The sequence below is a fragment of the Nanorana parkeri genome, unplaced genomic scaffold (genome assembly GCF_000935625.1).
Source record: "Nanorana parkeri isolate BGI_ZX_2015 unplaced genomic scaffold, ASM93562v1 scaffold671, whole genome shotgun sequence".
In the NCBI taxonomy this organism is placed as follows: Eukaryota; Metazoa; Chordata; class Amphibia; order Anura; family Dicroglossidae; genus Nanorana; species Nanorana parkeri.
The window spans coordinates 515,078-542,997 of NW_017306939.1; the positions used below are offsets into that span (position 1 = coordinate 515,078).

The following is a 27,920-nucleotide window of genomic DNA, read 5'->3' on the forward strand; positions in this document are numbered from 1 at the left end:
AAGGATCTGGGCCTACAGCCAACTCTGCATACCATTCATAGTTCAGGCAGGTATGTTCCAACAATATTAGTCAGTTGTGTTAGCTTGCTCTAGGTGTAGTATTTCTATACCTGGGAGGCATGAAAGGCGGAATGCTTTTTGCACAGGACAAATAATGGGATAGTTGTTGGCACTGTCACAATATTTCTCCTAGCCTGTAGGGCTCTTTTTTTTTCATGATAAGGTTTATGTTCAGGAAATAGAGGCTTAGGCCTACTTATGTGTGACTAAACCATTTTAACTTTCTTTATCTATAGTGTCTGTAGCTTTCCATGGCATTATTATTATGATGGTCATTTTAAAATAGATTATTTAAAAATAGTAATAATTTTGCTGTACAATTTCAGGGGGGGTTGCAGTTTGACCATGTTTCATGCTACACGTGAATATGGGTGTAACATGAAACATGGTCCAAAAGGTTTGCCTTTAATGTTGTGGGCTCAAGCATTTTATGTATCATATCATAGAAACAACTGCATGTAAATAACAAAATGCAAATTTACATACCAGAGTCCCCCAGCCTGACAGAAGTCGCTTCAATTGGATGTAATTAAGTAACTATTTGGCATACATTTTTGGTTGGTATATTGGATGGGTTTAAAATAGAACCCTAAAACATGTAAAATGGATCCTCTATTGGGGGGATTTTCTCCCACTTTAATTATTGGTAGCTGTTTGCCTCGGGGAGGAGTAGCAGTAACCTTTCCAAATGGGAGCACTTGTTTCAGTAGCAACTGTCAAAGGAAAGGGTTCCCCTCACCTTGGTAGGGTTCCTTTGTATTTCCTGAACAGGAAATGGAGTGTAAATCTCCCAGTGGGGACACATAAAAACCTGCCAGCAGTTTTAACCCTTCTCCAACACTAATAAAAGTTTTAGCAGAGGTCTATGGATGGCACATTTTCCCAGATTACTTCTGAAGTAATTTTCTTTAGCTTTTCTTAACTTTTTGTCATGCCCAATAGTTCTATCTGAATTATTTGCTAACAGAGCTCTGCTGCTTGTACTTTCATCTATATTTTGATTTACTGCGGTGAGATTGTTCAGGAACAACGTTTAATCAATGCTTCTATAATTCACAAATCGTGTATAAACCTTGAAGTAGTTGAACACTGACTAGATGAATCATTTCTTCCGAGAACATAGACTCCCTATACACATCATGTTCAGGGGGCCTGATACCACACCAACTGCTCCTTGATCACAGAGTCTTTCAGGAGGGATTAACAAAGCTGTGCCCGAGAGGAATCTCAGCTATGTGTTTCCTTAGAAACTTTTAATATAAGTCCGAGTCTTTCTCACAAGGATACAGCTTCTCACTACATTCAATAGTGGCATTAATCACTGTGCAAGAAAATGTTTTCTGCCCTAAAGCTAAAATGGTTTAGAAAAGTAGGACTCTGTTTAGGTGTGTACTATGTAATTTGTACTCTTCACAGGGAAAATGCCTTTTTTTACTACATTATTACCAATTGCACAGTTGGTGGCATTTAAAAATCATTTTAAAATCAGTTCTCCACCCGTGGCACCAGCTATATGTCATCATGTAATATAAAATGCAATTTTTACATTACAAAATGTTACCAGAAAGGGAATGTGCAGTGGTTTTGTATATATTTATTTTTCATGGTCAAGACTAAAAAAGTAAAAAAAAAATCAAATATGATGTTAATATTAATATTTTGTATTCTCATATGCAGCCAGCAGATGGAACTCTCAGTTCCTTTTCACATGTTTTCCAGTTTCTCAAATTTTGTTGTACAAGCACATTGCTTATGGAGCTCAGTAGCTCAAGCTGAAATGTATATGTACAATGGAATAAGTCAAAGTAGTAACTCATTCCGCTCAACTTTCTGCAAAGCTTTGGTTGGAGACAGCATCTAAAGTAACGAGCTTCTGCAACAAAGAGTGTGTGTGTGTATATGTACATATATATATATATACAGTGTCATTGTATGTATGTGTGTGTGTATAAATATATATAATACAGTATATATATATATATATACACATATATATATATATATATACACACATAATATATAGGTAATGTGTGTGTTATTTAGGGAGTAAGAGAATAGTACAGTTAGTATTATTATTATTGTCGTCGGAGAGACAGTACAGTTCTAATAAAGTTCAGAAAGGATTGGGAGAGCCCTGCCTGTGAGTTTACAATCTAAAAGGGAGAGACAAGTGATATAAAAGGTATCACTTGCCTCTCGTGTGAAGGATGAGCTGATGGAGAAAACAGAAGTTCAGTTTTTAGGTGAAGGTGGGATAGGCTTTCCAGAAGAAATTAGTTTTTAGGGATCGCCCAAAGGTAGACAGAGTAAAGGATAGTCGGACAGGTTGGGTAGGGAGTTCTAGAGGATGAGAGGGACTCTGGAGAAGTCCTTGAGGCGAGCTTGGGAAGAGTTGATGAGGAGCTAGAGAGCAGGAGATCTTTGGAGGAGCAGAGTATGCTTTGAGTGAGATGAGGTTGGTGATGTAGCTCAGGGCAGAGTTGTGGATGGCTTTGTATAATTCTACTATTTTGAATTTTATGCATTGGGCTAGTGGAGGGATTGGCAGAGAGGGACAGTGGACACTAAATGGTTGGTAAGATGGAAGAGTATAGTTGTAATGTTTAGCGGGCAGGTTTATTTTGGGAGTTTATTTTGGTTTATTTGTAGGAGTTAGATCTGGTTCACACCTCAGCGTTTTTGAGCAGTTGGAAAAGTGATTTTAAAAAGCGAAAACAAGAAAAGTCCATGATTTTCAATGGCCCCTGTTTGCACCTGAGCAGCAAAACATTAGCAGCAAAACGTCAAACGCCCAAAAAGGTAGAAGAGCGTGTTTGGGCAGTTAACAGAGCGTTTTTGTCCCATATACTTTAATGGAAGCACTTGAAAACGTGTTGCACATTTTTTTTACACGCGTCTGTCAATTGCCCGCAATGTTTCTTAAGCTGCTAGTCAAATGCACATCTTCATGTACGCGTGTACAAATGCGCTTCAAAACGTGCACGCTGAACATGCGCGTACAAACACGCAAAAACGATGCCACCTAGGTGTGAACCCGGCCTTACACAATCGTGTTGATCTTTTCTGCAGCAGTCAAGTCATGTTGGACTGAGGTTACTAAATTGTATTGTAATTATGTCTTGTGCTCGTGTTCTGCTTGACAGATGTAATGTTCCACCAAAGTGAAGATGGTAATAGAGTCGCGTTCTGATCATATCCAGAGTCCGTGAAGCTGAATTTTATGTGAAAAATGATCAAGTTTATGCATTGGAAGGAACTACTTTCACCCTTCTCATGTGATTTAACTTTTAATCGGCTTACTGGAAATAAAAAAAAAGTTCTGCATGCAGAGAGAGGAGTATCTTTTAGGAGTCCTGTGGGAACGAAATAGACAAACACAACTTTGACACAGCACATACGCAGATTGTTGTTATCGCCGGCCAGCTCTCATTAAAGCCATATATATTTTCAATGTTTTTTTTTTTTAACGCTTCACTGCCTTCTAAAGGAAGGGGGAAAATAGCTGCTGCTTATATGAGGGCTCCTGCTGAGACAATCTGCAATTTGCTTGTTTGTGTTTTCCCAATGATCAGTCAGTTATAAGGCACAGCAGACCTTGTTATGTATTTCTGTAGAACTATTCAAATGTTGTTATTGCCATTATGCTCCCACATATAGCATATACGTATATGTGTTGGCCATATAAACAGGCCAGCTTAATCAAGGCTTCTATGTGTCAGCAAACCTGTCATGTTGTACTTTTCATTTAATTCTATTTGCATCTTTACCGGAGGAATATAATATAGGCATTTCTCAAAGCAATCAAGGTCAGGGTTGGAAGAAGGCTCAGTTCCTGAGCTCATAATGTTGACAGTCAAAGGACAGCTCCAGGCTGCAAGTAATCATCCAGCAGGCTTCTAACGCTATTTAGGAAACCCTGAATCAGTGCTTTCGTTCGCTCAGTTTCTATTAATTGGGCTTTTTGTATTTAGCAGTCTTTACACAGTGCTTCTGTGTGGATACATCGGTCCTTGTCACGTGATTTTGAGATGGGCAGTGCTTTTTTTAGGTGCAAAGAGAGGGTGGTGCTTGGAATCTGGGCCTGGAGATATGACCGGTTTGTATAGTACATGGACCTATCTGCTCCCTCCAGCCTGTCTCCCCCTCCGCTGCAACGGTCTAGGAATCCTCGCTTCATCACATCCAATACATTGTATAGGACATGAGGACGCAGAGGAATGTACCATCATTGCAGCATAGGAGGAGGGTGTGCTGCTGGCTCAGAGGATGGGGTGAGTATATATATATATATATTATTTTTTTTTGACCCTAGGCAAAATGAGCGGGGGAATCCCCATGGCAAAGGCTAATAAAATTTGTGCCCGGAGTTCTTCTTTAAAGACCATTGCTTGCAATCAACTTATCTGTTTGCCTGTAGGAATGAAGAGAAGCCCCGAGTAGCAGCCAAGTTGATGTTGTTGGCGCATACACAGGACTCTCACCCCGTCCCAACTGACATTGTGGGTAATAGGCCACTCAGCAACCCATTTCTGAATTCTGGGGGAAGGGGAATGATTTACATGCGCCCCCATACCTGCAAGTACCAGGTCTTTCTCTTTACTCCTGTTGGCTGAACAGAGTAGCAGAAGAGATCTAGGAAGAGAATTATATGCAATTGGGTTGGGAGATGTGGCGGCTTTACAGTGAACCTATTGCTCTTTCCTGCATAGGCAAAGCACAGGTTCACTTTAAGACAGGCATTGATGCCCATAACATACCTTTAAATCCAATTTCAATGTCTGATTTGACTTTATAGCATAAATTGTATGTATACAACTTCCAGCTAGGTATGTTGGGTTATTTTGTTCCTCGTGATGGTCTGTTTTCTCCCCCCCGTCACCCTCACTTTATACAATTTAGATTTCATTGCAGTACAGATGTACAGTCAGGCCAGTCTCTGAGCCAAGCTCTCTGTTTTTTCCATTGTCACATTATAAGTCAACATGTGATATCAGCAAGGAGCCTGGCCGGTAACTGCAGTGCTGGTATTCATGTTGTTGTAAGCTGACATTTACTTCTATTACTATGCCACTTGTGGGTAATAAGCATGTTCTATTTCCCCCCATAGCATTTGATTGAATCCTAGATACCCCAATCCTAAATGAAACAAAAACTATAGATTGAGTAGGGAAGGGTTAGAACCACTAATAGATCTTCATTGCTTTGTGTGTTCACGGATTTCTGCTCACTTATCCCTGTGACATTGAATTTTGCAAGAATTTTTATAACCTTATATTATCAATAAGGTTCATGAACTCTCTGATATCAGTAAAGTTTGCAAAGCTTGCTGGATAAGATTAGCAGAAAACAGCCACATTATACAGTTAAAATCACAGATGAGGACGGTTTATAGAATAAAGGAATGATAAATTCTGTTCAGCCAGTCTTGTGACACAGCGGCCCTGCCACATAGCACATCGAAGGCTGAATCTCACTGGAGTCCAAATTAACTCAATTAAGTTGAACAATACAGATTGTCCAGAATCTACCCAATACTATGACTGGACAAAGATTGTGGCCTAGCACAAGAATGAGCTCATCTTTCTTACCTTCCCTCCATTGTGAGTGTTCTTTGTAGTCAGTAGAGCTGGATTTGCACAGGGTCACCATACATGTTACAATCCGACCGTACAATCTTTGTGCAATCCACTTTTTATTTACCAAATCTATGTAATATGAAGTTCTATCTAATCTATCCCTTCAACTTCTATCAAATCAAGCAGGCATTTGCACCACATAGGTGTTGGTAGATCTAAAGGAGGTTGTACAAGTAGACTGCAACTTAAACTGGACATACACTGTCATATCATTTTTTTTGTTCAAACTGCAGGCAGAACGAAAAAAATATAACAAATTCCTCTATCCACGCTAAACCGTGTGGATGGCTGAATCTCCTGCTGGGCTGTTGCTTCTCAGAATACCCCACTGTCATAATACCCCAACAGTGATGGCAGCTGATTGGTTGCTGCCACTCTTCTGACAAAACATTTCTGTGATTTTATGATCGTAGGATGTCGGATGGAAGACCGCCAACAGGCCTGTCCATTGAGCAAATTTTGGCCAGTTCATCGAGAACCGTCCAAACTGTGCACCGTGACTCCTTCTCCCAGTCAGACGGACACTTTCCAATGTTCCAGTCACAATAATGGGACTAAACCCATAGGGCTTAGTTAGTTAGGCATTCACACCAACCTGCACGTTATACAGCTGTTTTCTGTGTGACGTTGCATTGAGCCTGTGTTGGCCTATGCAGATCAATATAGACTTGGTAGGAACAAGTCCTTGGTGATGCTATGCAGGAGATTACAGGAGGCAAATATTAAGGTTTAGATTCTTAAAAGTGAATCTCCAGCCGAAAACCTTGTTGCATGTTGAACATAGGAAGGACTAGTTAGAATAGTAAAATATGATTTGCAATAATTTTCTGTCTCAGTGACAACGTTCACCAGAAGGGAGGGTGAATCTCCCCAGCAAGTCATAATAGAAGTCACCAACACTCGATGATATGTGCAAGAAGTAAAGCACTTTTTATTAAATTGTCACATGTGTCATACAGGCAACGTTTCGGGGCCACGCAGGGTCCCTTCTTCTGGGCGACATAGACACAGCCAGTAGAAATGAGACTGTATCTGACACGGTGCCATCCGTGTTGTCAGTTCAAGCACCAACCTTTCAACATGGTCTGTATGCTGTATGGATTGCAGGTGGTTTCGTATTATCGATCTCCCCAGCAAGGACACAGACAGCAATAGCACCCGGACAGGGGTTCAAACCCTTCTCTATCCTGTTCAGAACTAGAAAGAAAGGTTCTGGGAATGCATTTCAATTGTAGATAAAAATACATGTCATGATTGTATTAAATATATAACTGGAATAAATGTTTCTTAATGCCTTTCATCTTTTTCTCTTTATAATGTGAAGTGTCGTAGCATTGCTCCCATTCATATCTGTAACAATCAATAAACAGTTTCTTATGTGGATGATTGTGCAAAGCCTTAAAATTAGCAACGGCCACTGAATATGTATTTACACCAGACGCCAATAATACGGTGGGAGTTGTTTGAGAGCAGGGCCAGAGGAATAATGGATGGGGGGCTGTGTGTTTTGGGTAAGAAAGCGTCTCCCTCTGTGCCGGGGAAGAATGGCATCTTTGTTATTGTGCATATACGAGGCAGAATAGATGACCTGCGCTTGGAGTGTAACACTGTCCCTTCCTGTCTCTCTGAGTCTTCTGTGTGCAGGGCTCACTGTCCATGAAGCAACCTGACATGGCGAGCCTTTCAGTACCGCCGAACTTGCCCTCGGCCTCCTTTCAGTCTCCCTTTGGCACCAAAAACATTTCCTCGTAGGGAACATCTTAATGTGCTTTTCAAAGCCCTTGGGAAAAGGGGCAGGGACGAAGCCTTCTTCACTGTAGCTAATGTGCTTGAAAGTTCCTCTTTTCTTATTTCTTTTGTTGCTTTTTATGCCCCTAACAAAACCCACCCGAGAGCTTACTCTGACAACATCTATTCAGTATTTTCAGTGCACATAAGCTGTGACCTGCCTATAGAGACTTGGTGAATCATGGGCCATTTTAAGTTGCCCAGAGAGGGGAAAAAAAAGCAAAATGCTGAGCATTTCTCATGCCAACCAAAGTTATAATTGTCGAAAAAAAAAGTTTTTTTCCCCCTTCTTTTTATGTGTGCTCTTTATGAAAATAGCCATTTGTGCTGTTGTGCATCTATATACAGCACCCCACAGAGATTTCTTTACAGATAAACAATAAAAAAAAAGGAAGATGCTTGAGCCAAAGCTGGAAAGCTGGATGTTCTGCATTCCCTTTTTCTGTGACGTGTTCAGTTCCCGCTGCTTGTTCACAACAGTAATGGCTGTTCAGCGTCGCCGTTCCTGTAGCTACATTTATAGTATATAGAACGTAACTTCAAACAGCGGCGCAGTTGTAACATTTTATTCTCTGTTGGCATTGTAACTGTACGTTGATAATCAGGCCTACCTGTGGTTAGGTGTAATAGGTCAGATATGGTGGGGGAAGAGTGTTGAATGCGGAGCCGTGCATCTGCTATTTCCGTTCTGACAGTAACATTTATATTTTCAGTTATTTAGATATATTAATATGTTGGATCTGAAAATGTTAAAGCGCATCTCTGGGAAAACAAAAAAAAATAACCTTGCTACCCCCACATTGCAAGGGTTAAATGCTCATTTATGTCTAGGGGCGCTATTAAAGCTGTTTCACTGACCTGAATGTCGGTCCCGCCATCTTTATCCAGGCTGCTAGACGAGTCCCTGCAGCCTCTTCTTCCTTGGGCTCTGGTGGCCTAAAGACCACTGACACCATCATGTCATATGCAGGTCCATAGACTGAGGGACATTCCAACATCCAGAGCTGAGGGAGAGAAGTGAGCACTGACCACCGCAGGAGCTGCGATCAGGTGAGTAGGAGCTTTATTTGAGTCCTGAGAAAAAATGAGCATGTAGCCCCTCTGCAAGGGATTTTTTTTTTTGCCCAGAGATGGGCTTTAAATGATTAAAATCTCTTCCTTTTTCTCTTATTTTAGTTCTGTATCCTGATATTTTATTATTTGTTACGGCTCGAAGAGAGCCAAAGCTACGGCTGGATCCTTCAGCTTCTCTGAATACCCCCTTAGTGGTTTCGGCAATGATTTTTTAATTACATTCACCTTTTCTTCAATGAGGTAATTAATACATGTCACTTCATCCCACATTTTTCATGTTGTATCATAATTTGCAATCTCACAACATTCAGTGGAGTCTAATGAGTGGAGGTAAAATTCTTGCAGTTTAAAACCATTAGCTCCTCATTTTTTAACACACAATAAATGCTTGTAGGATGTTTTACAGATAGCAGTGTAGTTCTATTTGGAGATGACAGCCCCACTTTAAGGAAGATGTATGATAGTACTGCTGTGGCCAATGGCCCCTTGTTCTTGTAACTTTATTTACCCCAAAGAACATTATTATTTTTTTTTGTTAGAGATTATACAGGAAACCACGAAGTTCCAGTACATTTAGCAAGAATACATATTTCTTTGACACGGTGGAGGACTTTGCTAATTTCTAGTATTGCTTTACGTCAGAAATACCAGCTTCAAATTAGATTTATAGATCAGGTCACAGTCATCAATCATTCCTTTCTACCTGGTTATTATCAACACAGTTTAAAACAAACTGAAGAATCCAAACAATTTTGGTTCACAAGTCTGTAGTAAAATACGTGAAGTCAATGGAACACTTGGCTCCATTTTTTCATCTCACTTACAGTTTAAAGGGTCAGTCCTTTTTAAACTAATACTTTAATTGTGGCTAGATTCCAGTATTTTCTTTCATGGCTTTGGCATCTGGCAACAGAATGTAAATACCTGAATTGCTGGGTTTGTCTACCTGCTAAAACCACTAGGATGGGTCTTAGTCTTGCTGAGGTTCCATTTATGTTTGTTTGCAAAGATTGCAGCAGGACAAGTGAGACTGTTGATGGAAAGCTAGGATCTCTGACCAGGAGGTAAATTCCTGATGGATTTAACAAACCAGAAAGTGATTCAGTCCATCAGATTCTGTACGAGTTCAGATAGACTAAAGCTGGCCACAGACCTTACAACCATCGCCAGACTTTTGTCTGGCGATGGTTGTAAGGTAATTACAAAAACGTACGATCTGCCCATCTTGGACAGGCAGATCCTACTTGCGATAATCACAAGCCGGCCCCGCTGAGGGACGGGCTTCCGGTGACCACAATGCTGAACAGGCAGTGTGCGCTTGCGCACACCGGCCCGTGCGGCATTTATCTTACGAACATGCCACACACCCGCCGACAATCGTACGATTCTCGGTGGGTTTTCGAACATGTTCCTAAGATAAAAGTCGTGCGACCTTACAGTAGCAGAGGTCGCACGCCTTCCACACACCTTGCAATTATCGTACGATCGCGGAATTTCCCGCGATTATCGTACGATTATCGCAAGGTGTGTGGGCACCTTTAGCCTTTGGTTACCCTGAAATCAGATTTGTGGTCCATCTCATTGCTGTGGTGAGAGGCTTACTTTTTTCTAGCTGTAGAAAATATGTGGTTGTTCATTATATGTTTATTCATCAGTCAGTTAGGGAAAAGTCACTTAACATCTGTCCATAAGAAGTCTATATGATTTCTTGGCTACGCTGTAGTAAAGACTTGAATTACACCAAGGGATCCCTCTCTGAATTACACCAAGGGATCCCTCTCTGAATTACACCAAGGGATCCCTCTCTGAATTACACCAAGGGATCCCTCTCTGAATTACACCAAGGGATCCCTCTCTGACTTACACCAAGGGATGCCTCTCAGACTTGCACCAAGGGATGCCTCTCAGACTTACACCAAGGGATCCCTCTCTGACTTACACCAAGGGATCCCTCTCTGACTTACACCAAGGGATCCCTCTCTGAATTACACCAAGGGATCCCTCTCTGACTTACACCAAGGGATCCCTCTCTGAATTACACCAAGGGATCCCTCTCTGAATTACACCAAGGGATCCCTCTCTGAATTACACCAATTCAGATTATATCATATGGATTATATCATAGCAGCGTTCTTTATTAAATACCCTTTGCGTTCTTAGCAGCGTTCTTTATTAAATACCCTTTGCGTGTACTACTTGTGAATGATACTATATGGATCATTTTGTCAGGTTATCCTTAGCTTTATTATGTGTTGTTTCCAATGTGTGGGAGACCGAGATCGATAGATCTCTACGCTGTGCGGCTGATTGCACTCTACATGAAATACTCTTGTGAAAGCACATCCCAAGGAGGATGAAGAGCAGCACTTTTGATCAGATAAATAATTTGATGGTTTCCATACCTTGCACATGTATAGTTTATGGCAAAATGTAGTCTATATGTAGGTATGGAAAATGTGAATTGGATGATATATTGTGTGTTCCTAATAGTATGATTCATGAGGTAAAATATGTATGCTGTGTTTGTCAGACAGGATATTTATGATGTAAAATCTGTCTTCGACATGCTCCTTGGTTAGGGGCTAACTTTCATTATGGTTTTTAGAATAAAACAGAGGTAATGGACACATCTGGGATTGCTTATTAGCTGAGGAAAGCTATTTTTTATGTTGTGTGATTGCTTACATGTGTTCTTTTACCTCATTTTCTACAGTGGGCTATTTGTGAAATTTGTAAGTAACCCGCCACATTTATAATACTTTAAGTCTGAATATTAAAATTCTTTCATAATCCCAATTGTGGCCAGTTTTCTGTAAGTGGGAAGCTGAGTATTCCTCCAGATGCCAATTACCAGGAGCTTGTTTGGCTACATTCATATTTGAGCATAATAACATATCTCAGAGGACCTAAGCTGGCCATGCACTTTCCCCATCCACGCTAAAGGGCACGAATGGAGGAAATCTCCCCTGATTGTATTCCGATATCGGCAGTTGCGAACGAGCTATCACAATACCTGATTGGCTGCAGTTACGGTTTGACCAACAATTTTTGGCCCAACTCCTTCGACAAAAGTCGATAAAAATAAATCGACTTTTGTTCTTTTATTGAATGGTGGGGCGTCGGCAGGACTCAACCAAAATTTGAGCAGTGTATGGCCAAAAATTGGTTTCGGTTGGATGACCCACTACTTATTTTGTTTGTCCGGGGTTCCAGGAGAAAGGTTTTGCTGTCAATCCCTGTTGGGAAAGGCATTTCTCTACTCCTAAAGAATTCCCCATAGTGACAAAGTTTAATCCAGCAATGTGAGGTGACACTTGATTATAGCAATGGCAGGTAGTTTTTTCTACTGGTGACCCAGAAAGATATGAGACACCAATGAGGTTGGTTAGCTAGTTTTATATAATAAAATACATAAATGCAGCGTTACAGACAAAGTTTACTTTAGAATAAAACTGTATGCACATTTTTGTTTAAAATTCGCACTGCGGTGGAACGCAGGGCATTGCAGTACCGCACGTTCCAGTGCGGGTGAAAAAACTGCAGACGGGAGGTGCATTCAGGATCCATTGAAATTAATGGCACAGCAACGCACCTCCTGTAGCAAAATTTGTCAGGCTGAAAATGACTTTTCCCACTATCTATCTATCTACACATATATATATATATATATATATGTATGTATGTGTGTGTGTATATATATATTAGGGCTGCGGAAATTAACGAACAATGTTGGGTAATAAATTACACAACTTTTATTTAAAATAACACATCAAAACGTTTTTTTTTTCTATTTTTTATTTTAGTTTAACTTTTTTTTTGTTTGTTTGCATTTTTAATTTTTATTTATTTAATTATTTTTTACATTTTTTTATTCTTTTTAATTTTAGTTCATTTAACTTTTATTTATTTTTACTCTATTTGTTGGGAGCAATAGCCAGCCCGCTATTGGATATTTCAAATTGCAATAGCCAATAGCAGGTTGGCTATTGCACCCGCCCACTGCCTGTTGTGAATCAGCAGAGGAGGGACCTAAAGGAGAAAGTTCTCCATCAGGTCCTCCTCTGCTGATTCACAACAGGCAGTGGGCGGGTGCAATAGCCAACCTGCTATTGGCTATTGCAATTTGAAATATCCAATAGCGGGCTGGGTATGGCTCCCAGCCTCTAGATGCTGAAGAGGAACGGGTCAGCAGCGGGTGCATGGGGGGCGTGACAGAGGCGCACGGGGGGCATGACAGAGATGATTTCACCGCCGAAAAACTGGGCGGGATTACGTTAAAATGTGTGACCACGTGACCGCTCACACATTCCACAGTTGAAAAACTGGCCAGGATTATGTTAAAATGTGTGATCACGTCACTGGTCACACATTCTAATGCAGTCACAAACTTTGTTAGGAAGAAAGAACACCAGGTAAGAGGAGACTCGAGGCGGCAGCTGAGTAACGGGCCGGGCAAGAGGAGACACGAGGCGGGGCAGCACAGAAGCAACAGGCTACAGCGGTCTGTTTCCCTGCTGCTTCTGCCAATACAGGCAGAGGATTGAAAGGGACACAGACCGCTGCAGCCAGCACCAGCTGGGAGGAGCAGAGTGGCAGCAACTAATCGTAAATCAACTAATCGATGATGAGAATCGTTGCCAACGATTCTCATTATTGATTTTAATGGATTAGCCCTAGTCCTGCTCATGTTTCAGTCTTTTGTAGTGATTTGTGTGATAGTCATTAATAACTAGTAGATATCACAGTGCTCACAATGGTTCACATTTTGAGGGTGGTTTCGCTAAACGACGGTACCGGATAAGTGAAACAAAACGTCTGATTGCGTTGTGTGCTTTCCTATTGTAGATTGTGTGCTATATAATGGAGACTTGCTCCAATAAGCTTTTTTTTGGCTGTGAGAACTTATTTTCCTGGCTGCTGGATGCTTACATATCAAGCAGTTGTATGAGGTTTACACAAGTGTGTGATGGAACCACAGCGCTATCGGACTTCCTTACTGCTGCATCTAGTGATTGAATCCATCTGGAAGGTCAGGGGGGGAACATCTGTATGGAAGCATCAGACATGAGAACTAATCCGGAGGCTGGAGAGGAGGGCGGTCACAACCGATTCTACTGCCAGAATGTGTGAATACTCAGACGTGGGGTTTATTCTATTCAGCGGCCTCATCCTTGGCAGACAAGCTGGATGCATTATAATGGCTTTGAAGTCCTCCTGTCATTGACGTGTTGTCCTCCAGTCTGTGTCTATAAGACAGCTTGAAACGTGCATTGTCATCTGCTGAATGTCAAACAGATTATATTGTACAAGTCTTGCACCAGTTTTCCTCTAGTGACACTGAATCTTTATAATGTTGTGATTATTGGGACTTATTGCAATATGAGAACAAGTTGGAAATGAGCTTCAGTGATTTGCAGCTGACTTGCATAAAATCCTAGAAAGCCATTGGGTTTTTGGAAGGTCAGATAGGTCTTAGCTGGGGTTGTCAGTTTCTGTGCGATGGCAGCCTGCTCCTTTTATTAAAACACAATGTAAAATGCTTGATTTAATAATATAAATCATCCTTGAGGGGTTGGGAGCATTTAAATGGTTACCATAGATTTAAAAAAAAATGTTCCTGCTGACTTTCAGGACATTGGCTTTTGATGGCAACAAGTAGCTCTTTGTGCTGAAGTGTAAAAAAAATGTCCTCCACATCCTTTGACTCAAGTCAAGATTGCCCAAGTTTTGGCATATTTACTTCAAAGGTGTCAACACACACTGGACCATAGGTAATTGATCGATGTTATTAAGTGTTGTTTGCATCAGGCCTGTACCGATGGAGAGGTGAAAGGGAACATCATGGATACAAGTCTACCAGAAGTTGAAATGATAGTGACAGGCCAGGAAAATTCATCATGGCCAATTGGTTCTTACTTAGAGCAGGCTAGGGCATCAGGCAATGCCTACAGACATACACATGTTTTTCCTATCAGACTAAATGTCTGCATCCAGTAATTCCTCTCTCTTGCTTTTTTTTCAGACCGGACCAAAGGCATTGATGTGCCTTGCGTTCCCGTGGGGCCGATCACATTGCGGCTGGAGGGCGTGGCTACGGTGCCATTCACTTCAATGGGCTGCCACACCCCTCCTGCCCCATAACATAGTGAGGCAGCTGCAATGCCATGCAGTGCTTTCCGTCCAGAATCAGGCCGGAACTCACTGTGGTGTGAACGAGGCCTTATAGTGTTTAACTCTGGGTGCATTGCCAGGCGTTTTCCAGTGCAGGAGAAATACGCGGGCAATTGAACTCATTAGCGCCTCTTCACACCAGTGACATATGTTGGGGAAACGGAATGTGATGCATGAAGACATTGCACAATAAAGCACATAAGGCATCTGGTGTGAATGAGGCTTGAACAAAAAAATATAATTGTATTTTGTGCCTGACCACCTCGAAAGCTCTCTAGTTATTAAAGTAGTGAACAAGTCTGCCATTAAAAACTTCCACTTTTGTTCTCCCGGTTTCTTTCTCTAAGTATGTTTTGGTTTTTTTTTCCTCGAAGCCTTCTTGAATAGGTCTTAGAAAGTATATACATCTTCTTAAAGTCTGGTTTAATCGTTTGAAGAATGTGCACCACTCCCCCTCGTCAGTCTTAACATCAGCCTAGATTTTGCATGCCGTAGTCATGCTTAAAAGTAATGCATTATGTTATAAACATTTGCCAAAGATTGCGGAGAGTTATTCCAAGTATGGACAGCTGAGATCAAAGTGGTGGGGCTCCCCCTATGCTTGCAGGGCTGAGGAATTGGGAGTTGGTACCATTTCAAGACTCGGCCTACCGCTGATCATAATCTTTCCATACTGCAGGTGGATTTCAGCAAACCAAACAGGTGCTCAGCGACTTCAAAGTAAAACCATCTGCGAAGTTTGTATTCTAGACTCCTCAGCATAGCTCTTTGATGGAGATCAAACCACAGAGTGCATGATGACTTCTCTCTAGCTGTTCATCTATTTCTCAGTTCACAGGCAAGGCCTTCTTCCACACATTATTTGTGCCTATTGTGTGGAAGGCTTAAATCAATATTTTCCTTCTGCTATGAGTAAAGTTCACCTCTTTAGGCTGAAAACAGTTTCTCTCAATTATGATCTCCAAGCAAATGGCAGTAACAATGTTTTGGAAAAAAAACATGCCTGCTGTCTCTAAATTAAGCCCTATCAGAATTATTATTTATTGGTGCATGTTGTCAAAACTTTTCAATGTGGAACTGAACTCAGAAAGTAAATTTATATTATAAGAAACATCTAGAAATGTAATGTAATATCCTGAAAAATGTACCTTTTGCCTTGAATTTCTGCACTTCTGGTATCTGACAGTTCCTAGGCAATCATGTGCAGAAGCCTCATGCTGTATATCTACAGTGTGAGATCTAAGGCACTGCTGCCTTTAATTGCTAGCCTCGTGAGATTTGGTGATGTCATTACTGTACTTGCTGAAAGGGAATGGGCACTACACCTGCCCCTTCCTGCTTCTGCTTCATTTATTCTGTAAATCTGTACTTTGTGAACCTCTCATGCTGCTTCTTAAAGTGGACCTTTACCCCCTTTGACTAAAAATCACATCAGTATACAGCTCCACATGCTGATATGAAATCATCTTACATTTAGTAGATAAACAAACATGTTTTTATTTTACTTGCACTTTCTTTTCCCACCTTCTGGTCCACTTTGGCACAAATTATGTAATTGTGTCCAAGCATTGCATTCTGGGAAGGTTACATCAGCAGAGCATTGCTGGGAAATCTCATCTGTAACCTTCCGAGATCTCGGAGAAAGGCATTTTCCTCCCCTGACGGGATGTGCATGGTCACATGTCCTAGTCACGTGTGCCAGAGTCGCAGGAGGTAAAGTGCGATCTAGTAATCTGTCCTTAGTAAACTTGGCCACTGTCAGAAGACTAGGGAAGAAAAGAGAAATAAGGAATGTAAATAATACAAAGCCGGCAATTATCTAGAAGTATGTGATGGTGAACACACACAACATGAGGATCCATGGATGTGGGGCGGGGCACACACACTCAATGCAGACATGAGGATCCATGGATGTGGGGCAGAACACACACAAACACACACACACACACACAAACACACAAACACACACAATGCAGACATGAGGATCCATGGATGTGGGGCAGGACACACACAAGCACACACACAATGCAGAAATGAGGATCCATGGATGTGGGGCAGGACACACACACACACACGATGCAGACATGAGGATCCACGGATGTGGGGCAGGACACACACACGATGCAGACATGAGGATCCATGGATGTGGGGCAGAACACACACACACAAACACACACAATGCAGATATGAGGATCCATGGATGTGGGGCAGGACACACACAAGCACACACACAATGCAGAAATGAGGATCCATGGATGTGGGGCAGAACACACACACACACACACGATGCAGACATGAGGATCCACGGATGTGGGACAGGACACACACACACGATGCAGACATGAGGATCCACGGATGTGGGGCAGGACACACACACACGATGCAGACATGAGGATCCACGGATGTGGGGCAGGACACACACACGATGCAGACATGAGGATCCATGGATGTGGGGCGGGACACACACGCGCACACACACACACACTGTGGGGCAGGACACTTTCACAGTAAAAGTAACCTTTGAAGACTATCTTGCTGATGACTGGTTCCAGTAGTGTTTAATTATTTCACCAGCAAGACAGAGACACATAGTTTACCATATGAATAAAATTAAATCTCCATAATTGCATACATGAATGCAATTCTTACATTTCAAGCTATCATTTTGGAAGATGGTTTAATTGGCTGCTAAAATCTCCCAGGCATTGTGAGGTACCACCCCTGTAATTACAGCACTATATAACATACAGCTAATTCCTGTAATCTTCTGTGATAAAAATAAAAGTTGAGAAAACACTTTACTGCGTTTATGAATTTCACATTTAACTCCACCTCTAACATTGAACATAGAGGACTCGCCTATGTACTGTGATAAGCTTTCCCCCAAGCAATGAATATGTTAACACAGCAGTAAACCATGACATCATTACAGAAAGTAGATTATTGTTCAGCTTATTTGTACAATGTAGGTGCTCAGCGTGATTGTATTCTGCCAAGTAAACGCTTGTGTTAAAGGGCTTGTTCCTCCCTTCTTGTAAAACCCTCACGTAGCAACATTTAAATCTCCTTCTCTGGGTTCTGCAATGCTGCCGGCTTACCTCTGGTATCATAAATTTAGATAGGGAGGCCATTGTGCAAATTTAATTTCAGCCACATGTAGCTGGAGACTTGTAAAGCAATCCACTTTAATTGTTATCGATTTTACTTTCAATTTTCCCCTTTGAATTGTGATTTCATTAAACTCCTCTATGCAGTGCTGAATACATTGAAATATTCTGAGTGATGCAAAGTGTCTGTGTCTGTGTGTGTGTGCGTGTGTGTATGTATATGAATTATATATATTTATATATATAAGAATGAAGGATTTGTTTGCTAACTATATGCAAAAATGATAGTCTTTTTTTTTTAACCACAGCTGTACAGAACATTGGAGAAGTAGTAAAAAAAGGATCATACACAGTTTTAGACTAGTAATAGGCATAAAATGGCAATCAAAAAGGTCTAACAAGTAAGTTTTGTCTCGCTGACTCCATCTTTGCAAATCCATTTAGAATGATTGACCCTCCAAAATCCCCCACATGCAAGAACAGTCCAGGATAGTGCCTGCAGATTTCCAGTCATCTCTTTGTGGGTTCTTAATAAGGCAGAGGTAAGTGCAGTATAGTTGGGCCCCATGCATACAGACACTGCAGAATCCAAATGGGATAATACACACAAGCATGGTAAAACTCTTGCTTTTCCTAATTCCCTGTCCTGTACTTTCCTTTCCGCCATCGTTTTATTTTAATGAGAATATTCTTTGTCAGATAATAAACTCGCAATAGTGATGGCTGCCAGGCACTGGAGATAGCACGCTGGTTTAAACTACAGACTGTAAATGTCAGAGACTGTGGACTTTAGAAAATAGCTTTGTTCATAGGAAAGAAAATGTTCCACCTCCTTAACCTAGCAGGAAACTATCGTGATACTGTGCAGAGAGCCAAGTAGTACTATTGGCAGGTACAGCTATAATTAAGACTTGGGTGGCAAAGGCTGCATTTTAAATTTGTGAATAGCAGGGCTATAGGTGGTATGTGGGAATGATTAATGTCCTAATAGCAGCGCTGAACTGGCCAAGGTTTGGTGAAAGCTGCTCTAGGGGCATCTTCTGTTGACATAAGTTTTAACTGTCATCTTAGATTTAACACAGAGGAAATTTTGGCACGGATTACCACCTACCAAATCTTCAGTGTATTCTTAACAGCAGATTTTGGTTCTAATCCAAAACTCTTACAAAACCAATTCTATTGGTCATTAGTAGGGATTTTCAGATACCACATACATGTACAGATACTTTTCCAGCTCCAAGATTAGACTAGAGAAAAATTAAAAGTTAGGAGGCAGCTGTCATTTTTAAGGAGCACACGGAGCTCCTGAGATTTGTGCATCTGTTTTAATGTATGATTTTTCTTTTAAAATAAATAAAGAGATGCACCGATACCATTTTTGCAAGTACAAGTACTGATACTTGTCCAAGTACTCACAGATACAAGTACTGATACATTTTTGCTTAGTACCATGTGACCGTTTTTCTAAAACAACACAGACTAATGATTTCAGGACAGTGGCGGAGCGCCAGAGCCAGGTCCCAGGTGGAACCGCTGCGACCCTGGTAGTTCTCGTGGAAATGCCAAGTATCAGCACTGGTATCTGGACATCACTAGTCATTAGCAACTCTGAGAAGGAATAATGGCACCTGGACCCTTGCATAGGCATACCTGAAATACTGGTTCTCAGCACCACTTGTATCTGTTCAGACTACCTCATCATATTTCTTTATTTCCTGCTTCACTTCTTGAAGACAACCCAGCTCATGTATAGAGCTCCGACATTCCCAAGAATTTATAAAGGTTCACAAAAAGTTCCATATAATATTTTGGGTGTTCAGCTCCTAAAGTTTGTCCACAGTGTTGTAGTATCGCAGCATATGGATGGTATGAGCCAGAGATTCATTATATCAGAATCCTCTCACTTATTTTATTTCATGTCACATCGTGATTACATTAACCATGAACACATTGCATAGCATGTGCAAAAGTAATCATTCTTCTGGTAATAAGCCAGATGCACAAATAAACCTTTTTTCCTCCCCTAACTGCCATCCAGAGCCATTACATTTTCTTCCAGTTCAGCAGGCTTTGATTAATTGAAGGTAAAGTAATTTCAGGCATGTCATGGTATTATTTGGAGCAACATACCAAAGCTTTGCTAACGCTTTGATCTTCACACCTAGCCTTCTCCCACACATTCTCTCCATCCAGCGCACACAGGGACGTTATTGTTTGTTTCTTGGGAGCAGGCAACATATTTGGTCGGAGTCCAGCGCATGTCTTTTTGTATTGATATCCAGTGCACAGTCAGCTAGGTCTGAACATTTTCTAGTTGATGCTAGTTGAGGTTCACCAGCTGCTGTTAAGCTGCCAGTTTGAGCATGTTCTGCCAGCTGTCGTAGACTGTTGATGTTAGTGGTTATAGTTGTTGTTCATTTTAATGGGAGTTGCCAGGTTTCCTTTGAGGAAACCTAGATTGCGCATGGCCCACTTGGCATGGGGTGACTTCTACATTACTAAAAGCTTTTTCCAACTGTCTGGTCTCTTTCTTGTAGATAAGGGGAGTCCATCTAATATTAAGACTTTTGTTATGAGTGGATGCTGATTCACCTATTAGCTTGTTACACCTTTTAGGTCCTTGGTCGACTCAACCTTCAGCCAAACAACCTTACTTCTCTTCTTGCTGGAAGAGGATTCTCGCTCACTGCTGTTTAAAGTGAGAAAAGTGGCTTGTTTGCATTTGTCGTTTGGTTTTGTAGAAAACGTTCCTGGTAGATTTTATTTTTCTAAATAGAAGACCTTGCTTGTTCTGATGTAGCATTAAAGGGAGCATATATTTCTGATATACTTTATAACGTTCAGGACTAAATCCAAATAAATATGACATTTTGCATATGTTTTTTTTTTTTTTAACGTTTTCCAATCAGTGGAGAGCTCTAAGTAAGGCCTCGTACTCTCACCAGATGCAGTGCGTTCCGGCCCAATTCTGGCCAGAACGCACTGCCTCACATTGCGGCCGCCTCACTTTTTTGTGGGGCAGGAGGGGGCGTGGTGGTCCATTGAAGTGAATGGCACCATAGCCACGCCCTCCGGACGCAATGCGATCAGCCGCATAAGATCGCAAGGCACCTTATGCCTGCGCTCCGATCAAGCACTATTTTGATCGGACCGGACCGCAGGCATAATGTGCCTTGCGATCCCGTGCGGCTGATCGCATTGCGGCCGGAGGGCATGGCTATGGTTCCATTCACTTCAATGGACCGCCACGCCCCCTCTTGCCCCACAAAAAAGTGAGCCGGCCGCAATACAAGGCAATGAGTTCTGGCCAGAATCGTGCCCGGACCGCACTGCATCTGGTGTGAACGAGGCCTTACAGCAGCAGCTTTCTGGAGGCTAATTTAGAGCTGTAGCTGAATGGCAGGGAGGTCAGATTACACAAACTGCAGTCATAGATGAAGAAAACAACTCCTCCCCCTCTCCTTGTAGCTTTCTTAGTTACTACTCAAATACATTAATCCATAGTTGCATCTCTGTATTAAAAACATTTTGCCACACATTCTTCATACTATGTGGATAATATCCTCTTTGTTACAGAGATTTACTACAAAGAGAGTCATTTCTATGCAGACTAGAAATTCTCGCCGCAGAGCGTTTCACAATTTAGTTTTGCACTTCTCAGAAATATGGGAATAAATTCATACAGTTCTGGATTCAAAGACTTGAAACAAGGAAATAGCAGAATAAAGCATTGCAGACAATGAACAATTAATTATCTCGTGGTCCGGGACGGTTATTATAATGCAGAGTTTGTATTATTCATAAGGCACGCGGTATTCTGTGTGCGCCCATTAAAATAAAACGTTCATTTGCAGTTAATACTTATTGGTGTGAGATAAATGTGTAGTTTTAAGGAGCCGCTAAAACAAAGGATTCTACAGAGGAGCATATGGGGGCTGTTCTGCACTGCTCTGGTCACCGCGTCTGTCTGCTGGATGGAACTTCACTGCTCTTCCGCAGCCTTTTAATTTTTGACTGGTCTCCAAGGCTGCAAATCTGGATGCCAGCCATGTAGTTTGTCGCTTGGAAGTCCCAGAGCTGGAGAATCTTATGGCAGGTCTCTGGGGGGTCTTGCACTGTTTAGATAGGGAAGGAAAAGATACAGCGTTGAATAGGAGCTGCTTAGAAAAGAGATAACAGATTTTGCTATTTCTAAATATATAGGATGATGACCCAATCTGAAAAACAATATTACGTCATACATGTGATCCTTCTATTCCATGCCTGAACTTCATTTGGCTATGTTAGTCGTTTTCACACTTGATTTAAAGCAGATCTAGCCTAACATATAGTTTTTCATGCAAAATGCATGCGCACTAATGCATGAGGTTAACATTAATGGGTATTCATTACCTTTCACAGAGATCACATCTTTGCCCAAGTGTCGTCCGGGGGCAGTGTCTACTCTCATGATGGTGACTTAAAGATGACAAAAATATGTAGATCATTCTGTTGTCCGTTGTCTGTCTGTTTCTGTTGCAGATCAGACCCCTGTTGCAGCCTCTTACCTCATGCCACAAAGTTGCAGACTAATCAGTGGGGGAGAGGAGACGAGGAAATGCTTCTACCTGAGTGATGGCATCATCTCAGCCTAATCAAAGCCACTTCTCTAAAGCTTTTTTAATGTTACAATATAGTTTTTTCCAAAAAAAGTTGTATCTTTTCATCACTACTTCAGTAAATTATTGATGTAAAGTTACTGTACAGTACACTTTATTGTCCTGGCTTAGGCTAGCCTAACATTGTTAAAGTGGAACTGCAGGAATGATCTTTTAGGGAAATTTACAATGGTCCAGCTTGGCTCAGTGTAAAGGTGCCCATACACTGTACGATTCGTACGATAATCGCGGGAAATCCCGAGATCGTACGATAATCGCAAAGTGTATGGAAGGCGTGCAACCGTTTCTACTGTACGTCGTCTTCCTTCGAACAAGCAGGCTGGAAAACCCACCGAGAATAGCACGATTCTCGGCGGGTTAGTGTCGTGCTTGTTCGACAACTGCCGAACGGGCCAGTGTGTGCACGCGCACACTGCCCATTCAGCATTGCAGTCATCGGATGCCCGCCCCTCAGCGGGGCGGGCTTGCGATGATCGCAAGTACGATCTGCCTGTCCATGATGGGCAGATCGTACCTTTTTTTAATTACTTTACAGCCCTCGCAAGACAAAAGTCTTGCGAGGGTTGTACAGTGTATGGCCACCTTTAGACTTCATATCTGATATCTGGTGGGGATGCTGCAAATCACTGTAGTAGCCAGTGCTACATAAAATGGAGCTGCGATCTTCTGGATGCTCCTCCAGCAGCTTCCCCTCTGCACTCTGAATAAAGAGGGGGGGAGGGGAATATATCAAATCTGGAGCAGCTGTGGATGGCAACCTATCAGCTTCTCTCTTGCATTTTCAAATTCTAAAGGAACAAAATGAAGAGAGAAGCTGATTGGCTGCCATGCACAGATGCTCCAGATTTTGTCTGCTCCAGTTTTGATAAATTCCCCCCCAGAGTCTCTTGCTCTGTACTACTGCCATTCAGAGGACACTGTGAATTTTTTTCAATGAATACCTGGTGGTGGTGGATGTGAAATCATCCACCATGCCCTCTCCACTTTTTATACATTTCCTATTATAGACTCTTCATTGTTTCTAACCTGCAACATGCGACCTAGAGTAACAGCTCTTGTATTTAATAGACTTGGAAGGATGGACAAAATTGTAATCATGACTTTGTAATCAAGTCCTTATTGGGGAGAAACACATCAAATGAGTAGGAGAGGGTCCAGCATACATGTGTGTGTGTTGAGATTGAAAGATTTCAGAAGATTTTGGGCAGAGGCTGCGTGGTGCTGGTCAGGTGTTTGTGCAGAATAATACTATAATTTTTCTTTGTAGTGTCTGTGGCAGTAGGGAAAGGCTGGAAACACACCTATATGTTGTGGTACGCAACACCTGGCACCCTATACACCTTCCAAACACAGAGATGGGAACCATTTGTTTGCTGCGGTGCGCTGCATTGAAAAAAAAGGTTCCTATCAATATTTTTGGTTTGTCAAAATGAATGAGCTGCCTTAATGCATTACATGTTGATGCCAAAGTAACACACATTGACAAGCATGTAGTAACACACGGATATGTGTGGAGGGTCCTTAAAATACTTCCACCAGAGCCCCGAGAGGCAAAAGAAACCAGTGTCCAAATGAACTTACCAGAAAGCATGGCAGGCTGCAATATACGTTATGGGGGGAAGTTGACCAATTACTGTTGTGTAGCTAGGAAATCATCTTCTGCAATGTACTGTTGGCTCCAGTGTCTGTCAGAGGTTTCTATCTAGATAGCTTTAAAGACCACAGCTTCTCTTCTCTTCCTGCAATCTCATATTCAATAACATGTATATGAATATTTTACCTTTCATGCTGCTGTTTTATTCATGTGCCAAGATGTTATTCCCATGGCAAGGGATGATTCTTTTGTTGTTGAAGGATCTCAACTGTGATCCATAAAAACTCTTCCTATCTCTTTGGACCTGCTTTGAGTGTGCCAAGAATAATAAAAGCGGTCAAATGGGATTTTCACCCTCCAACATCTACAATCCAGTAATTTTCTTGTTTTCAGAGTTACTTCCTGATATGATGTTTCTCCCCACTTTGGACTTTCAACTTTGTCTATACATATGCTTGTGTTTACTAGGGTTATCTCTGGTTGACTAAGGAGACTCCTGTGCTGGATCATTGGTCCCACCAAGACTTCACAGCCACCATGCATGCACTGCTGCCTTACACTGCTGGTCCATAAGCAGCCATAAAGCTCAGAAAAAATGGAAGGAGGCCACGTTCACACCTGAGTGTATTGAAGCTTCACCAAAAGCTCAGCAACGCTTGACACTAGGAATTCTATTATGTTCAGTGGTGCCTGTTCACACCTGAGCATAGTGTCTCTTGAATCTCATCTCTTGCAAGGTACACAAGCTTCTTTTGGGACAGAGTTGTGCTTTTTGGCTCCAATAAACTTTAATAATGTGTTTTCTCGTGTTGTCTTGCTTGGTAGCGAGCTTTCCAGTGGCTAAAAATAGTGATAAAAAAAAGCTCAATCCTGAAACAGATGCAAAAACATGCAAAGAGGTCTGTACAGAGGCTAACATTTTTTTTTTAAACCTGAGAAATGACCAAAGAAGATTAGCTTCAATGAGAATGGGGCCTCAGGCTAGGTTCACACCTGAGCGACACCTGACCGTGCGGATTGCTGCGCAGTCACGGAGTTGCCCACCGCAGGCTAAAAAAAGCAGCGCGTCGTGTGTCACAAAAAAGTACATGTACCTTTTTTTAGCGATTGCCTTGTGGATGTTACCCCATTGAAATCAATGGGGCTGCACCGCTGTCCCGGGTGTCATACAGGTGTGAACCTAGCCTAAAACATGGTTTTAAAGGAAACCTATTCTGACTCCGATTGTTGTGATTGTTGTGATAGCGAAATATATCCCTTGCTGAGACCTCTATACCTGGCCTGTATAAGCAGATATACTCACTGCGGACAATCCTCATCAGATAGCTGAACTCGTCAATACCGATTCATTCAAAAGAGGTGTTTATTCTTTACATCAGGATTACAGCAGATGATAGGAACAGCAGATGAATGGTTATAGTATTGTGCGGTCAGAAAATGATGCCTTTCCTACGTACTGTGCAGATTACATGTGTGTCCTTGTTACATGTGGCTTTTAACTGTGGCCATGACACAGGAAGTACTGCACACAGGAAGAAGGAAGGGGCGTACACTAGGGGGAAATACGTCGTCACATGAGGAATAATTACAGAAAGCATGTTTGTTACAACAAAAGGCCACTAGATGGCAGCATAGGATAACACATGGATTTAGCTATGAGAAAATAGTTAGGCAAATCACACTATATAAATTCTAACCTATATAACAATGCTAATATTAACTGAGGCTATGCATCTCATATTCTATGCCCCTATTGGGGCGGCACAAAACCTGTCATAAAACAACATACATGGCCGCTCTTGGTAAAAGTAGATTGCTTGTTAGCCTTTCTGCACAAGAACAATGCCACTTGTTGATCACCTGTTCCTTTATTGTCTGAAAACATTGAAATGATTATTTCTGGGATCTCAGTGCCATAAAACAAGAGGTTCATCTGTGCATCACTTGTGAAGGATGAGCATCGAGCCGCCTGATCTCTACAACTAAAGACAAGTTACATAGTTAGCCACCAACAAAGCACCTCATTATAAGCACATCCTTTTTCAATGGTCTAACTAATTTGGATGGGTGGTCTAAAACGGAAGGCTCTCCCGCCATAAACTTGTTCGCTATGTGCGCAATTTAATGCTGTTAAGTAGTCTTTTGTTTGACCTGCTCGCGTGACCCGTGTGCCCTAATTCCCAATTGTCATGGACACATTTTGTTTTTCATATACTTGAAAAGCATCTCCATTTACAAGGACATTTACTGGATTCTACGAAGGTGAAGCTTTTGTCTAGAATTACACCTTCCTGTACATTATTAATGATGGTTTTATCACTTTGGATGTCTTTTGCATAGCTTTTATCTTATATTAAGTCCTCAAGGCACACATGCAGAAAGACTGATATGTTCGAATATATATTTTATGTATGTTAACTTTAAGCTACTGAAATTTTAAAGGAGATCTTTCACTTGCAAATAGCACGTCTAAATATGATTTGAAGACATACTGATCTTGGATAAAAAGTTGTTCTGGTGGGTAAGCCTTTTAGCCAAGGGTGTAAAATTCATATGGAATTCAGGAGCCAGTCTGTCCAATCCAGGAGCCAGCAGGGTTTGTTTTAGGAGCCAGCTCCATTGACAACAACTAGAGGAAACCTCAAAATGTGGATGCCAGCTGTAATTTTTAAGTTGCTTTGGCTACCTGGCTCCTGGGATTTCTCCAGCTCTGCTTTTAGGGTTCATTTGGCTTTCTCTTCACGTTCATAAGTGACTGCTTGGTGGATGCAAAGCTGGCAGTCACATTTTATTTTATTCATGTACATTTTACACACATTTAAACATGCCTAGTGGTTTCTCATCATAATCTTGATAGGTACAGCGCAGAGCGGCAGATGGGTTTAGATCTTGGAAGACGTGTTCAAGCAGGGTATGTACTCATTGCATTCTTTGGAGGGCTGCCAAGAAGTTACACAAATAAACCAGTGTGAGAAGGGTCTTTAGTTCCTATTCAGCTGACAGGCCTTTGTGTGAGTTACTAGTGACAATAATGATCGCTTACAAGGGCAGTCTAAGTGTCAGGGTCGAGGATTGGAGCGTGCATGTGTGCTATGAAGGAATGCAGGGAGAAGGAACTTAGTCTATCAGGATTGGAAGCCTTTTACTCTCTTCTATAGGAATTAATTTTTAGGGTTTCTTTTGGTTCTCATACAGTCTATAAGACAATTGTAAGGCCAGGGTGCATTATGGGAAACCTAGACCTTGCACGGCACTTCTCTTCGAAATTGAGCCACAAGACACCAGCTATTTTGCGCTTGAAACGATGATGGGACAAAACGCGGTCTGTTGGGACAATGTTAGTTACGCAGGCAGCAGAACTTCAATCATGAGTGGGATGAAAGGGGGTAATGAGGTGGTGGGCGTGCAGAGACATTATTCAGTCCCACTCTTGTTCACCCATGAGTGATATATCTTCTTCTTGTCGTGTTTTATGTTGGGAACTTGAGCATTTGTTAAATCTGACTGCATTCTTCGCATTGGTTTCATAGCTGAAGATCAATGTAAGTCATACATGGGATGGCAATGCATAATGGATCTGCATAATAAATGCACGTTTAGTGGCTAACATATAAAACAGTGGGGCCCAAATTATGTATGTAAAGAAAATGCAAGATAGATCTGTATTATGGTCAATTTGTATGTGCATTGTTTGGTATTCAAGCTTAGCTTTCGGCCTAGTTCTATATAAAGTTTTATTCAGTGATAGTGGAGAACATTGTCCCGTGCGTGGTGACCCATGCTATGAAAGATGGAGGGGGGGGGGGGGGCGGCATCGCTGCCCCCCTTGTCC

At 41.6% G+C, this 27,920-nt stretch overlaps 1 protein-coding gene across 1 annotated transcript in view; it reads left to right on the forward strand.

Annotated features, from left to right (window-relative positions):
* AGRN (agrin) overlaps nucleotides 1–27,920 on the forward strand; it is a 430,880-nt gene that overhangs the window by 54,737 nt on the left and 348,223 nt on the right. The gene's annotated exons all lie outside the window — the stretch shown is intronic.